The following is a 15,334-nucleotide window of genomic DNA, read 5'->3' as shown; positions in this document are numbered from 1 at the left end:
CAGAATCTGACACATAGAGACAATCAGTGGTAATAAATTGAAGATCTTAGGATTTGATCTGCGTACTGCTAGGGTTTTCGAAAATACCCGCGTACTGAGAACTTTTCGCAGTTCCTTGGTGCAAAGTAGACTCGAGAGTAGCTCGATGATTTGGGGGTCACATGAACTGAAGTACTCTCTTATGATAGAGAAAAATCAAAAAAGTTTCCGAGATGAGAATTCTACATGAGAAAGTTCCGGTATTATCCTTTGCTCTACCCGACCGAGTTTCTCCAGGGTATGCTTGGCTACAACAGTTTAGAGACTAGAAGGAATGTGTATTTGACTACACATTTTTATCGATTGTTGGGCGGTATGATCGATAATTCTGAGATTATGATGAGCATTGGTTTGTATGTTTCTGATAATTACCTAAGACAGCGTCAGCATAGATTGTTTCATATTCCGATATTCAGGACCAACCTGCCTATGGTTATGCCTGTTGGAAGGGCTACCGCCATGCTGAAAAACGTCGCTCTGAATATTGATCTGTTCCATGTATCCGAAGGGGTTTTCCGGAGCAGGATTCTCCTACTACTTTGACATGAGTCTCTTTCGTGTATTTTTTAATTTTTTTATAATATGTACGTATTGAATTTATATTTGTAATGTATTTGTTATATTTTAAATAAATAAATTAAATTGAATTGAATTAACCACGCTTGCCTACTTTACAAGGCATCAGGTTATCGACGTCCTAGACGTCCGCTGCTAATTGTTCGTCGGCAGTTTATGTCAGAACTATGGGACGCGAACCTGATTCGAGAGGTTTTTTTCGCTCTAATCCAAAAGAGATTTTTCAAAACCTTTAATAAAATACCAAGATTTTTAAAATCAATATTCTGTACATTAAAAATATTTTTGTGTAAGTTTTGTGAAAGCGCCAGCACAGGAAAATCAACTTATACATGATTTGATGAATTAAAAATATATATTTATAAACCAGTTTTTTTAATCTATAGGTTAAAACATATATATCGAACTCATATTATTATATTTTTACTATTACGAATCGCTGCAAAATTCAGACAAACTTAGAAGCATCCTGTGTATATTTTATTACCATATCATTAGCAAATAACAAAGCAATACATGTCTATGTCACGCTCATAAGCGCGTCTGAGCGCGAGAGAGACAGAGATTATTTTCATAAATCGTATGCCGTGCGATGTCATACCATAAGCTTATTCACAGGTACTACACAATGCGTTTTTGTAAGTATTGCGAACGCGTCAGCTTTATAAAATCCACCAGTACGCGTGTTTTCATACATTCCTTGTTTATTGCTGATAATACATCGTATTAACTGCATTTTGTTGTTACCTACCGGATTATATGGAATTCGTTGCACATTATTCATTCAGTGTATACCAATTTTAATTCAATGTTTTATTCAAAACAAGATTTTAAAACATATCATACTTTTTTCAAATACAATCAAAGCATTATAACAAAACTTAAGGAAAATATTTTTCAAAATGTTTCTAAAGTGGGTATAAACTATTTTTTTAATAGTCAAACCTCTTACCAAGTTCTCTCTTATACCCTTTTCAATATAAATACTCCTTTTAAATTACTTTGTTTAAACTTACGCAGCCACACACACGCACCCTCACACATCCATTCACACACGCACATACGCACACATGAATACAAACGTCGCGTCGCACGCATACAATTTTGTAAACTATTTTCTTATATAATATGTTTTAGATAAACAACATATTTTTTCAGTTGGCTCTAGTATTGTTAATAAATTTCTACTTATGTTTTATGTAATGGATGTAAAAATCCCAAATGAAATAATATAAAATAAATATGTCTTTGTTTTTTTTTTTTTTTAATTTCATTTATTTTAATCGTACAATTATACATTTTTACAATTTAAAAAAAATTAAGTTGTTATTTTTACTAAAATTAAAATCCCACCAAGCCACTTTCTGTAGCTTGTTGGTGAAGATTATATTTATACTAACTTAATAATATTATTTACATTTATAAAAACAGTGAATAACAGATAAAAATTAACAGCCGGAAAGATCAGAATAAACATGTTTATACAAATAATAATGTATCTATTTTTTTTTAAATATAAGAAAATATATAAAAAATTAAAATATTTACACCTAAGCTACTATTCATATATAAACTCGTTGAATTACTTTATTAAATAAAATAAATAACTAATTCAATCAAGGATCTCAAAAATGTTTTCCCTCTCGATATTAGATCTAAATTACTCCCTAGGGAGGAAATTCAGCTAGTCTGTTAATATTTAGACATACTCAAAGCATTGTTGAATTAACTCACTAGTAAAATAAGAAGTATTAAAATTATAAAATTGTTTTCAGGCGTTGCCTACTAGGTGAATTGATTCAACCGGATGAATCTCACCCACATGATAAAGGTTTTAGCTCTCTCACTTTACAAAAGCCAACAGATGGAAGAGTTGAAGAAATGTGGATATTAAAACATAGGCCGAATAGTATATGTTACACAGTGTGTAAAGTGGCCATTTAAACCTTTTTTATATATTATGTACTAGAACATGATATTAAAATAATGTAAATGAATGCCTCGACACGGGTTATGCTCAGTAAGGTGTTCATATAGAAAAGAAAAAATATAACGTTTAATTTAAAATAAATAAAACCATCCAATGACAGATCATAAGCCTTGTAAATGCCTAGACTTCTAAATTCTCCTCTCAAAAATGTTTTCCCTCTCTGTTGCAACAAATTTGGATCTAAATAACTAATCCCTAAAATAATGTTTAGTGATGAATTTCAGCTCTACGGGAAATTAGATACAATAATGATTTCCTGCGCGCGTTAAAAATAAGAGCTTTAAATTGTAATGTGAAATATTCTAAAAATGTGCGATAAATATAATAATAAATATTTTAATAAAAACGCATTACTCTGAATGACGTCGCTGGTTCATATGAACCATCCAATGATATGAGAGCTTTGAAGGATATCCGGTTTGGTCACCATACTCGAACCAATCGGAAGAACTGTCATAGAACAACCTCTGACGTCACACGCGGAGTTATTTTAGAAATATAAAACTTTAAAAAATCATAGCGCTGATAATACGATATATAAAAAAATAATTTAAAAAAGACACTAAACTTTCTCATTTTCAATTATTCGAAAGAATGTTCGATCGATTGAGATAAATATCAAAGTTATTTCCATCATCTTTGTTAAGATAAACATTGGTCGGTATTTTTTTATTATTTGTTTTTTTTTTAATTTTTTTTACAATAAACATAATGATAAAATAGAGTATTAAAAAAATAAAGCATAATTACATTTTAACGAAATACACATTAATAGAAAAATAGTAAACAAAAAATCCCACAAAGGCATGGCCTGTTCGTGGGTATACAAGAAAATGTTAATGAATTTTTACTCCTATAATAAACAATGGACAGTTATAAAATTTTTGTACAACATAAGAAAGAAAAAATAAAATATTCTGTAAAGGATAAAATGGTATTTTTTTTTATAGTAATTAAAAAAGGAAAAAAAAATATTTTTAAAAACACTATTAAGTAGGCCTCTTGATCGATTATAGAAACCGAAGCGTATAAGTACAGTCAACAACTTCTGATCTGTGATGTAGGAACATTAATTAACTATTTGAAATCAATGGATTAGAAATAATACTCCAGATAAATTTTATTATTTTCAGGTATCCGATTGAGAAAAATTTATTTCGCTGGAATAATATAACTCGTTTAAACGGTAATTGTCAAAATAATATTATGTTGAAGAATATTTTGTGTACTGGCGTATAATAGACACGTTATTTTTGTACTAGCTTCATCTCAGATCTTGATAAAAAAAATTGTTACAAGAAGATAAGATGATCAGTCGCACGCTTCAGGTACCAGTCCAGGGACTATGAAATATTCTGGTGTGAAAACACCCTTTTAAATAAATATTTCGTTTTAATCATGTCGGGAATCGAACTCGAGACCTTTTGTTTGGTAGGCAAACGCGCTGACCATAACACCACGAGGTTGAGTACGTGCTCTTACGTAGAAAAAGCCCTCGGGTACTTTTGTGGATCAGCTACATCTACGTCGAAAAGAAAAGTTATTATACCTCTACACAAACAGCGCACCAAATTCGGCGAACGTGCATTTGCGGTCGCAGGCCCTACGGCATGGAATGCTCTCCCAGCAGAAGTCCGAAACTGTGAGATTGAAGTGATGTTTTGGAAGAAACTTAAAACCCACTTGTTCTCTAAATCATTTGAATAAATTCTTAGCATGTGGTGACAAAGTACATTATTTTTCTTAAATTAAAAAGTTGAAATGAAATTTATATCTTCATATAATCACTTTGTAAAGCGCCCTTGATGTATTATATTACGAAAAGGGCGTTATATAAGTTTTCTATAATTATTAATATTATTTGGCCCGAAAACGAATTCCCACGCGGGTGCGGGGCGAGAAATAGCGGGGGCGAAGCCCCAGGGCTTCTACGATATAGTGGACTGTATTTTAAAAAAAATAAAATATATATAGTTAATATCTTTGATATGCGGTATGCAATGTCAATCAGTCACAACTCCAACAGATGAAATGGATCAGGAATGGAAGCTACTAACCTGGTTCGTTTTTGGTGGAATTGCAGTCCAACTGGTCAATTGCGAGCGGCACCAACGCTAGGATAGGCCTCCGATCTGGAGCTGAACACTGGTGGTTGGTGGAAAAAATAGTGATGCGGCGCACGTTTGGCGAAAAAATATACAACACGAGGTCTTTCTGTGGCGGGTTATCAGGGGATACTGGAGGTGGGGAGTGAACAGTTGTTTTAAGTAAAGGATATTGAAGTGTAACAATAATCAACAAATGCATACCCACATAATGAAGGAGATCTAAAGAGACTCCAAATAATACAAAACAAAGCGATGAGGATAATATTAAGATGTGGGAGACGAACAAAAGTTAAGATGATGATTCAACTTCTAGATATCATGACAATTGATCAAATAATCAAATTCAATGTTGCCAATGAAATAAACAAAATTATTAAAGGAATAGTTCCGATATATTTTAAAAATAAACTAAAAAATAATGATTTCTTTCATAGAAACTATGCAACGAGAGGATCTAAAAATATAAGACTGGAAAAGAAATCAAAAGCAATGTCCCAGAACTGCCTTATGTACAGGGGAATACAATTATTTTAAGAAATGCCAGAAAGCACAAAAAATGAAATGAATGTAAATATATTTAAAATTAAATATAAAAAGTATATATGTGAAAAATATTAGGAAATAGATAGTGAGTATTATTAATGAAAATGTACATATGAAACAGTGAATATTATAAGTTAGGATATTAAGTGTATAATAACGATCACAATACTAGAGAAAAGAACAAAATTAGACTTCCATTTAGGAAAAAGGCAAAGTCACAAAAATCGATTTTATTTAAAGCAATTAAAAAGTATTACGAAATGTAAAAAAATATTTATGAAGAAAAAAACATATCAAAATTTAAAATAATGGTCAAGACAAACAATTTATAAATTAAATATATTTGCAATGTTATTATTAGAACACACATAACAATATGTATATGTGTGCCCTTCTTTAAGATTTAAATAAAAAAATAGTGATAAATAATGTTAGAATAAGTAAAGATGTAAATATTGTGTTGTAAATATATATTAGACTATGTTAATCATAGAACTAAATAAAATAAATAATAATAATTCTCAACCATTATTATTATCATATCGCGGGGATAGAAGAAAATAAATTTGAGGATTTTTATTTTTTGCATGCGAATACACTTTTTATATATGGCCACATATTAATCAAACGTCATATGATGTTTAAAACCTTTTAAAAAAACGGAGAAAAAAAAACTAATACGGTTGGGCCAGTTTAATCTGATTTTTGGGTTTGGTTTAGATTTCTGAATTTAGGGTCAAATATTGACTATATTTAAAGCATTAACTTTGTGGTCAAAGATTTTACTTAATGTTTGTTCATAACCACTAACCGACTTTTCTATGTCTACCGGTTTCGAGACGTACCCGTCTCTTCACCAGGACACCAATTAAATCAACATGCAAAATCTAAAATACATTTTCACCATAGTTGTCGCACAAAAATATATAACCCATATGCCATGCATTTTAGTAAGCAAACTTTACACGCACTGATGATATTTTATATTGTGGGAGAAAAAGTTGAAAAAAGGAGAGGATGAAGGGAGGGGCGTAATTTTAATATGTATGAGGTGACCACTACAATGGAACATCGTATAATGAGCTATATCGAAAGATTGTTTTATGATTAATCAAATGAACATTATTTTTTAAGTTTTCCTAATGTGAAATATTCTTGTCGGCCTCGTGGTATAATGGTCAGCGCGTTTGCCTACCATACGAAAGGTCTCGGGTTCGATTTCCAACATGGTTGAATATATTTATTAAAAAGGGTGTTTCACACTAGAATATTTCATAGTCCCTGGACTGGTACCTGAAGCGTAAGACCGATCACCTTACCTTCATGTAACAAAATTGATTGATATATGCTGCAATTGGTGTACCGATCCAGTGTTTTATGCACTATTAGGTGCGAAAAGGGGAATGATGATGATGATGAATGTGAATTATTTCCATTTTATTTACTTTTAATCCTTTATTATTTGTATGTAAGATTTTAACTCCTGTATCCTTGTTAAAGTCATGATTAAAATTGATAAGGAAATTTGTTAATTCGCACCCTTTACCTATTAAACTCACGCCTCTCCCTTCATACCTCATAAAATATTTTCATTACCTAATCAGTGCATGTAAGGGTTGCTTATTAAAATGCATGTTATCATCAGCCTCACCAGCCTATGTTTGGTTGTTTGGACAGTATTGCTTATGGCAATAATTCTGTAAATAAACATATATTTTTACAAGAAGCCTTAAATAAATAAATGAAATTCAGTTACTTTCGACAAACAAATTTTTGAAATAAATCTATTTTTGTTAAATTTTAATTTCATTTAATTTGATTGTTAAATCTTCTTTGATATTTTAACATAACTACATTTATAATTTATGTATTTATTTGTAGAAATACAACCACTATATAAACAAGATACAACAAACTTTCGGACACAGGTACTCAAATATTGTCCAATAATATATACAATAACTTAAAGTTGATTTGAAATTTAACCTTTGATTCATTTCAAACTCGAGATAAATGTATTTTATAATGGATCAAATAATAATTGTTACAATATCATATTTCATCCCTGGCAACAAGCCAATTCCTTCCTAAAGAAAATTCAAAACGAAACCCTTGAAGTTATCTGAGAGTATTTCCCTTATTTTATGTAATCGGTATTAAACATTGATTTTAATGTTGTTTGAATAGCAAAATGTTACAATTCTAAACTGAAAGCGTTATTTCAATGTTTCTACAATTATTATTATCATATTTCAGCAAGACAAGAATTGTAAAATGGGGTGAAAAGTAATAGAATAAAAGCCTTTAAGACTTTATCTCGCTCTTCTCTTTTCTCTTGTGAAAAATCTGATGCTCTCCATTGCATTGTACCTATGTAGGTATGTTAATTTTTTATTTATTTATTTGCACGTTTTACGTGAAAAAAAAAATAAGCAAAAACATATTTACGTTCTTTTGATTTACCTATATTTTTCCATTTTTGGACAATTTTCAACGATTTGTAAATAACTCACCATTAGAAAATGGGAATACAGTTGGCGTAGAGTGGGTTTCGAGCCTCGGACCTCTGATCCGCGAGTCCGCATCACTAGCCAAGAGACCACAACCCGATTGAAATATGTTTATCTTTATATATATATAATTCTTCTGTACGTGTGATGTCACTGAACTCTTTCTAAACGGCTTAAACGATTTACTTGCGGTTTTTAGCAAAATGTAGATCTTTGCGCCGCGCGTGTTCGTAAATACTAAAATTTACAATCGAATTTGTAAAAAAAAAAATTGAAGCATAAATCTTTTTTCATCGACCTACCAGGATTGCATTCGACGAGAATGCATGTACAAAAAAAAGAAGGATGTTGTTTTTTTTGTGTTTAAAAAAAGTTTGTTTTTGAGTGTTTACAAACAACAATGTTTTGAGTATGTCCAAATGTTTGCAGGCTGTTTACAAACAATATTCGCTTTTTATGTGTCCAAATCAGATTTTTTCTTTACATTCCTTGTAATTTCTTCCCATTTTTTTTTTTACTGTATGTTTGGTAAAACTTAATAAAAGTAATATTGATCGACATTTAGTAAATTTTTGAAAATCGCTTTTGTGTTGTTGGTGAGAAGAGCCGAGTTGGACATATGCTAGAAGAATTCTTCATTTGAAAATTAATTATTTAATGTTTTGGAATTCAACGTTAAACAAGTACCTAGGTACCTACTTAAATTCAATGTTTGAATATTAATAATTTTTAGTTTTGGAATTCAGTCTTAACTAAGTACTTACTTATCAATGAAAAGTATTTTTCCAAAGTAATAGCAGGCAAGCCAACGTTCGGGCAGGACAACGTCTGTCGGGTCCGCTTGTATCAAATATATCGGTACCTTGGAGGATAAGGCACGAGAGTCCACTGTTTGCCCTTTTGAAGTTAAACACGCAGAAATGATTTTTAGCAAAAAGCTATTTTATACGTGAATAAAATACCGAAGTCTACTTCCATCATAAAGTTACTCTTTAAAGTTAAACTGAAAATCTGTATATGTTCCTTTTTTTGGGTGATACCGTGTGTGCTGGATTTGTTCCGACGTTTCGGCTACCAATGCATGAGCCATCTTCAGGGTAAACTGAGTGTTTTGTAGAAAAGAGTGTGTGTTTAAGTACTAGTTATTTGTAGCGTGTAGTAATTTATTAAGCCCAAAAGATAAGATTCCCCTGGAAACGGAAGCTGTTTATAAACTAAGTTGCCAAGGATGTGATAAAGTGTACATAGGACAAACAGGGCGCACAGCATACATACAGAGGGAACGAGGTCTGTATGCAAATACATAGAGATATGGCGTTCTATCCTCTCTGCCTACCCCTACGGGGAAACGGCGTGATGGTTTATTGTTGTTGTTGTTGTTGTATAAATACCACACTGGGTATAACTCGTATTGATGCATTTATTTACATTATTTAAATTACGCTTATAGTGTATAAGTCTAAATATGTAAATATACATGCACAATTGGCAACCTCCGTGGTTTAGAGGTTAAGATGCTTGACTAAACCACGAAAAGTTCCGGGTTCGATTCCCGATGAGAACACAAAACAAAGGTTTTTTCTCAAGCCTGTATGTTCTGTGCCGTAATTTACCACTGTAATTGGACCGGGTTTCCTGGCCTGCGGCAGTGCCAATAAAAAAATTAATACTTAAATCCATACACAGCTTGCCCACCAGATACTGCACACCGCATCTGAGGACATAAGTCTCCTTGGCGATGCCCACATACATAGAAAAGTTGCTCGATGGCAAACGAGAAAAGCTGTCTGACGGAGCTCTCTGTAATCTGGTAATCCTGAAGAACATAATATGCACTTCATTGGATTGAGAATAAAAGGAAGTAATTTCTTTACTGACTGGGATTAAATTAATTGGACAAGATCAATCCGCCGAAACGATTGCAAAACTTTTTGTAAGCCTTGAAATTCACAGGCCAGATAACCCGGCCCAATTACAGTGGTGAATTACAGCACAGAACATACAGGCTTGAGAAAAAACATTGAGGGAAGATCCTTAAGCCTACCATCCACCCGCAGCTGTTATAGAGTCCTAGGGAACTCTCTGTCAGCTGCGCATAGAGGAAAGTTATTATAAATATTCTTAAGGAATACAAACTCTATGCAGATTAAGGAGGGGGAGGAGGATGTATGGACAGAGGCCGAAACGTTGTCCCCACCCCTCCGTTCCCAGTGCCTCTGTTTTTTTTATTAAAAAAATATGTATTTACACAAACAATTTACATAAATAAACATATCCAAATATACAAAAACAATTTCTTAAAAGTATAGTAACACAACAAACATAACTTACACAACAAATATAAGTAAAACCACGAATATTTACAATGAGAGAACGGCTTTAAATAAATAAGGATTTCCTGAGTGGTCAGAGGCAGAGGATCCAAATACCACCCCCGTAAGGAAAGGAAAAAAGAAAAGAACGTGTGCGTTCCGCTCGGTAAAAACTGCGTATTCCATTGATCAGGACATAACCCAAGAAGATTTTAAGCGCTAACGGATTGAAGTAAAAAAAAAGGTTACCTTCCCTGAAGAAGAAGATTCCCATCGATTAAATCGATTGAAGATCATATTTAAGCTTTGTCATTTTAGAGCGTAGATATGTATACCGTGACGTATGCTTCCCCTTGTTTCATATAGATGTACCTACAAAACTTGAAGGTGGGGGGTCGGTAGTGTATCTTCGTAATCGCCAGAGAGAATTTATCTTCAACTATACCGTCAAGGTGAAGGTATGACGTCTTTATCTTCGCATCATAATTGAGGCTCTGAGTTGAGTTGGGATTAAACATAATGTAAAGTTGAAGCATGCATATTGTTAAAGAATACTAAAAAATTTACTATAACTTTCTGCTTTTTTTTCACACACAGAACCGTATTTTTTATCAGCCTCGACACGAAATTGACTACAATAGTTCTAATATGATTAAATCCATCTCGGTTAACTCCCTGGGGGGTAAATCCAATACTTTTTAACGAAGATTTAGACATTCTTAAAATATTGTCTTGTAATTGAAATTGCGAATTTTCCATGTACGAATCAAAATGAATGTCAGAGTGGGCGTTTAAGGCTTTAAATGAGATTTTCCTCATAAAAATCATCCCTCGTTCCATCCCTTAAGTATCGGGTACCATCTGTTTCAATACTGATTATTTAATTATTAAATTAAGCTCTTAAGCAAAAGTACATTGTTAGAGCCTTAGAAATCCAGTTCTAATTTTCAACTTACAAATGACAACAAAAATGGAGAACATTTTAGAAAAGGAAATATGGTAGTCTAGGTATTTACAGGGCTTATAACCTGTCATTGGCTGGTTAAAGTAGCAACATTACACTCAGTGTAACATTCACCATTTTGCCTGTGTTTGAACATCCATATATTTTTTAATTCTTCCGTCTGTTGATTTTATTGAAGATAAAGAGCTGAAACCTTTAGTGTTGTAAAGAGTTTTATCTGATTATTTCACATCATAGGCAGCGCCTGAAAACTATATTCCATTTTGCAAACTTCTTCTTAGGCCTGTTGGTTTTATTACAATATTTTGAGTTTGTTCAAATGTTTGTAGACAAAAGTCTTGATTTTAGCCCCCAGGGAGTCAAGTAATATCTTAATGTTTAAATTCTCACAAAAGTAAATTACATTACATTTACTAAAAATAAATTCCTTACAAATTAATATTGTATAAACTGTAGGTAGTAATGTATTGTCTGTTTTTGCATAAAAATGTCTGCCTTAAAACAGGTTGTACCTAGTTAGGCAGACTATACATGATCCAGAGAAATCTATTACCCAAGTGTTTATGTAGTAGATAAAGTTATTGTTATTTTTGTTAATAAAATTTGATTAATATTATTATTATTATTACTATATAAATACTATAAATGCCTTTAATATATATTTTTTGTATGATTGGTTTTATTTTCGCTTAAATGTTTCATAGCTTAAATCAACTTGTAAAAATCCTTTGTGATCAAGAAAAAGCATCGAGAAAGGAAAATAAATTGGTGTCGGTCGAAAATAAAAAGCGTTATTGAAATAAAATAACAGTTAAATTCGAGCGTTTCGCGTTTAAATGGTGTTGCCATGGCAACGTTTATTAAGATTAACGGGCGTCGCTATTAGCGCGCGTTGCGGCCTGTGTCACGTCAGTACTTCTAGACTGCTTCTAACGTCATTAGCGCGAAAGTGTTCGAAATTTAAATCTAAGACCCATCGAGAAAGAACGGCGTTAGAATATTTAAAAACAAATCGTCGGTACTCTCCGCACAATATTATCATCATCTTCATTATAACCCTTTCCGCACCCAGTGGTGCATAGGGAAGTGAATCGGGCTCTTATATCTTTAATATACTGGACACTAAGCTAAGATAGAAGCGTCGCGTCAGTCAGTTGCAATATATTTATTATTATTATTATTTTAACATAAACGGCAAATCTGCCTTTTACAAAAATTTATAATGCTAACATATTTGGCTTAATATGTTTTTTTTTTTTTTAAACATAAATTTCCTTATACCCAAGATTTAAAAAAATAATTAAACCTAAAAAATATACAAGATTAAAATTTAAAAAATTAACCTAAAAATTATACAGCATATTCAGTAGAAAGTTTAAACAATTCAAGAATAAAGGTAAAAAACAAATTAAATTATAAAATATTTTTCAGTAATATAACAAGAAAATCATAGGTACTGTTTTATACAGCTGGAAAAAGTGAACAAAAAACTGGATACAGGATGTTCACTAAACCCTGTCATATCCGAAACCACGATGATCAGTATGAGCAAGAAGACAAATTGACACATTAAAATAATTTTTAAGAAAAAATAAAATTTAAAAAAATTATATGTTAAAAAAAGCAAATGGTTGCTTACTTCTGCAAGGCAGAAACGAGGAGGGGGAGGAGGGAGTCTGATACTGCGCCGCGCTCCCCTCACTTCTCTTCTGCAGAAGTAAGCGACCATTTGTTTTTTTTTAATATTTTATTTTTAGAAGATTTTTTTATCCTAAATATTTTTTTAAATATGCTTATATGTCTTCTTGCCCACACTGATCGTTGTGGTTTCAGATGTGACAGGGTTTAAAAAACACCCTGTATATTATGAAATACATGAATAAATAAATATAACTACCATTCACCATCTTTGAAAAAGATCAAAAGGTTTGTTCTATAGGAACAATACCCTCCACTAAATATATCAGATACGTGGAAATAACTATTGCCGTGTTAAAGAAGTCTGTTTAATACAGCATTACAAGTATACACTGTCCTTGAATTGTTACTACAAAACGGTGACACCTGTCATTCTTCCAGGCACCCTGAAGTTGATAAGAGATAATAGTTCAGGGCATTCCCATGTTGAATTTACAATTTCAAATAAATTTAAAAGGTCTATAATTTTTCTTTAACAAATTTGATGTTTTTAGTAAAAAATCGTAATTTAAAAATTCATGTCTGATCCTAAGTTTAAAATTTATATACGGGAAGAATTTTTTTTGGACTCTTTCAAGAGAATTTTGGTGACAGTTGTAGTAAGGAGTCCATATTGTAGAGTTATACTCTAACTGGATTCTCACTAATGAAGTATACATCAACTTCAAAGTGCCTATGTTTATGAATTCCTTAGTCACACGTAACATGAAGCCTAACATTTTTAGAGTTTATGGTTAAACTAGTCAATATATTGGTCTAATAAATATGTGTCTTATAAACAGATATTTTTAAAAAGTATCGAATGACATTATGCTTTATAGATATATAAAGTAAGTAAAAAGGTTCACAATTAAATGTTTTTTAAAAATTACAACAGTTTTAGGCAAAAGAATTAAGTAAACAATAGGTTTTATTTAAGCGTAAGTAAGTCAAATATAAAAAGTCAGTGTTTTTAACAGCATTGGAATAATGTTAGTTATTTTGATTTTATCGCCGTAAGAATTTGTAATCCTTCAATGCCCATTTTTTCTAATTCTAACTAAAAACATTTTTTGATGTCGGTTTTTTTTATGCAAATACTGGGAAAAACAATGAAAAAAAAATTGTGTTTTTTTTTTTTAGTTTTAATTTCATATTTTAGTTTATGTGGACAATATGCTATATCGGGCATTAAAAGGTTTAAAAGTGCTTGAATGTAAGGAAAACTAGAAATAACGATTTTTAAAAAGAAAAACTTTTATTCCCATAAAAAAAATTAAAAGAATAAAAGAAAATAAAATAAATAAAAAATAGACATAGCTTCCTCTACAATCATACATCTTCTCATGCACGCACGCCGGTTATTCCTACTCTTCACATATCTTCAAGTATTTGATGGACTTGATCGTGTCATGTCTTTCTCGGTCTTATTCGTTTTCTGCCTCTACCAACGTTATCCATTCTTTCGCTGTCCATTCGCTCTACACATTACATAGTTCACATTTGTTCACCTATCATTCAACGTTTTACCACACATTTGCCTGAGAGATCGTATGCTGCTTTATCAAAAATATAACCACCACTTTGCCATCTGAGATATTGTTCCAATTCATGAAGGTACTGGACATTAGACATTTTTTTAAAAAGAGTCATTGACACATTTCTGGTCATGCGGTTACAAGAGGAGATCCCAGCAAAATGCTCGTACGAGGTTTTCCTATAATTTGAATTGTTAAATTCCAAAAACACGTATGACTTTAGCTCAGAGGAATTTCTCTTTTGTGGGCCCAAGAGTGTTCAATGTCCTAGATGAACATATTAAGTTCTCCAAAACGAAAGCCATTTTTAGGAGGAGTGTACAAGTCTGGATTTTGTCTGAGGTAAGAGACCATTACAGGAGACTGCTGCTAGATATTGCATAGATTTATATACTACTAAGCGTGTTGTCTAGGTGCCCTTTGAAATATATGTTTGAATATCGTTTTGGTAACATTGAAAATGATTACGGCGCATCTTTGATCAATTTTAATATAGAATCACTACAAAAAAGGCGCCTTAGATATGATTTAATTTTTCTTTTCAAAATTCTCAATAACATAGTTGATTCGCCGTATCTTTTACAAAATATTGGTTTCCGTTGTCCTCTTCGCTATACTAGATTAAATTCCCTTTTTTATGTACCAACTTGTAAAAACAATTATACCTCGAATTCATTCATTAGACGTACCTGTAGAAATTATAACGGACTCAGTATTGATGTAGACATTTTTAACTGCACGTTGCATTTGTACAGAAAATTTCTTCATGGGGTCGATTATTTGGGATAGTTGCTGAATGTACATCTTGAGTGGTTTATGCTATGTATATGTGCCGCATGTAATGTATATGTTTGTGTATGTTTTATATGTGCGTTCATGTGTGTGCGTGGATGGCTCGAAGTGTACATTCGGTATTTTTATTTATTTTAATTTATTACCTCCATGGAAAACGCAAATGTCAACAATTATCCTTTTTTCACTTAAAATTCTTATTTATTTTTTGTCACATTTAATGTTTATATCTTTTTAATTTATGAAAACTTAATTGGTCTTTTTATGTTAAAAAATTGTTGTTTT

Source organism: Micrasema longulum, unplaced genomic scaffold (assembly GCF_059751315.1).
Source record: "Micrasema longulum isolate JH-2025_06_02 unplaced genomic scaffold, ASM5975131v1 h1tg001788l, whole genome shotgun sequence".
NCBI lineage: Eukaryota > Metazoa > Arthropoda > Insecta > Trichoptera > Brachycentridae > Micrasema > Micrasema longulum.
This window is presented reverse-complemented; position numbering follows the sequence as displayed.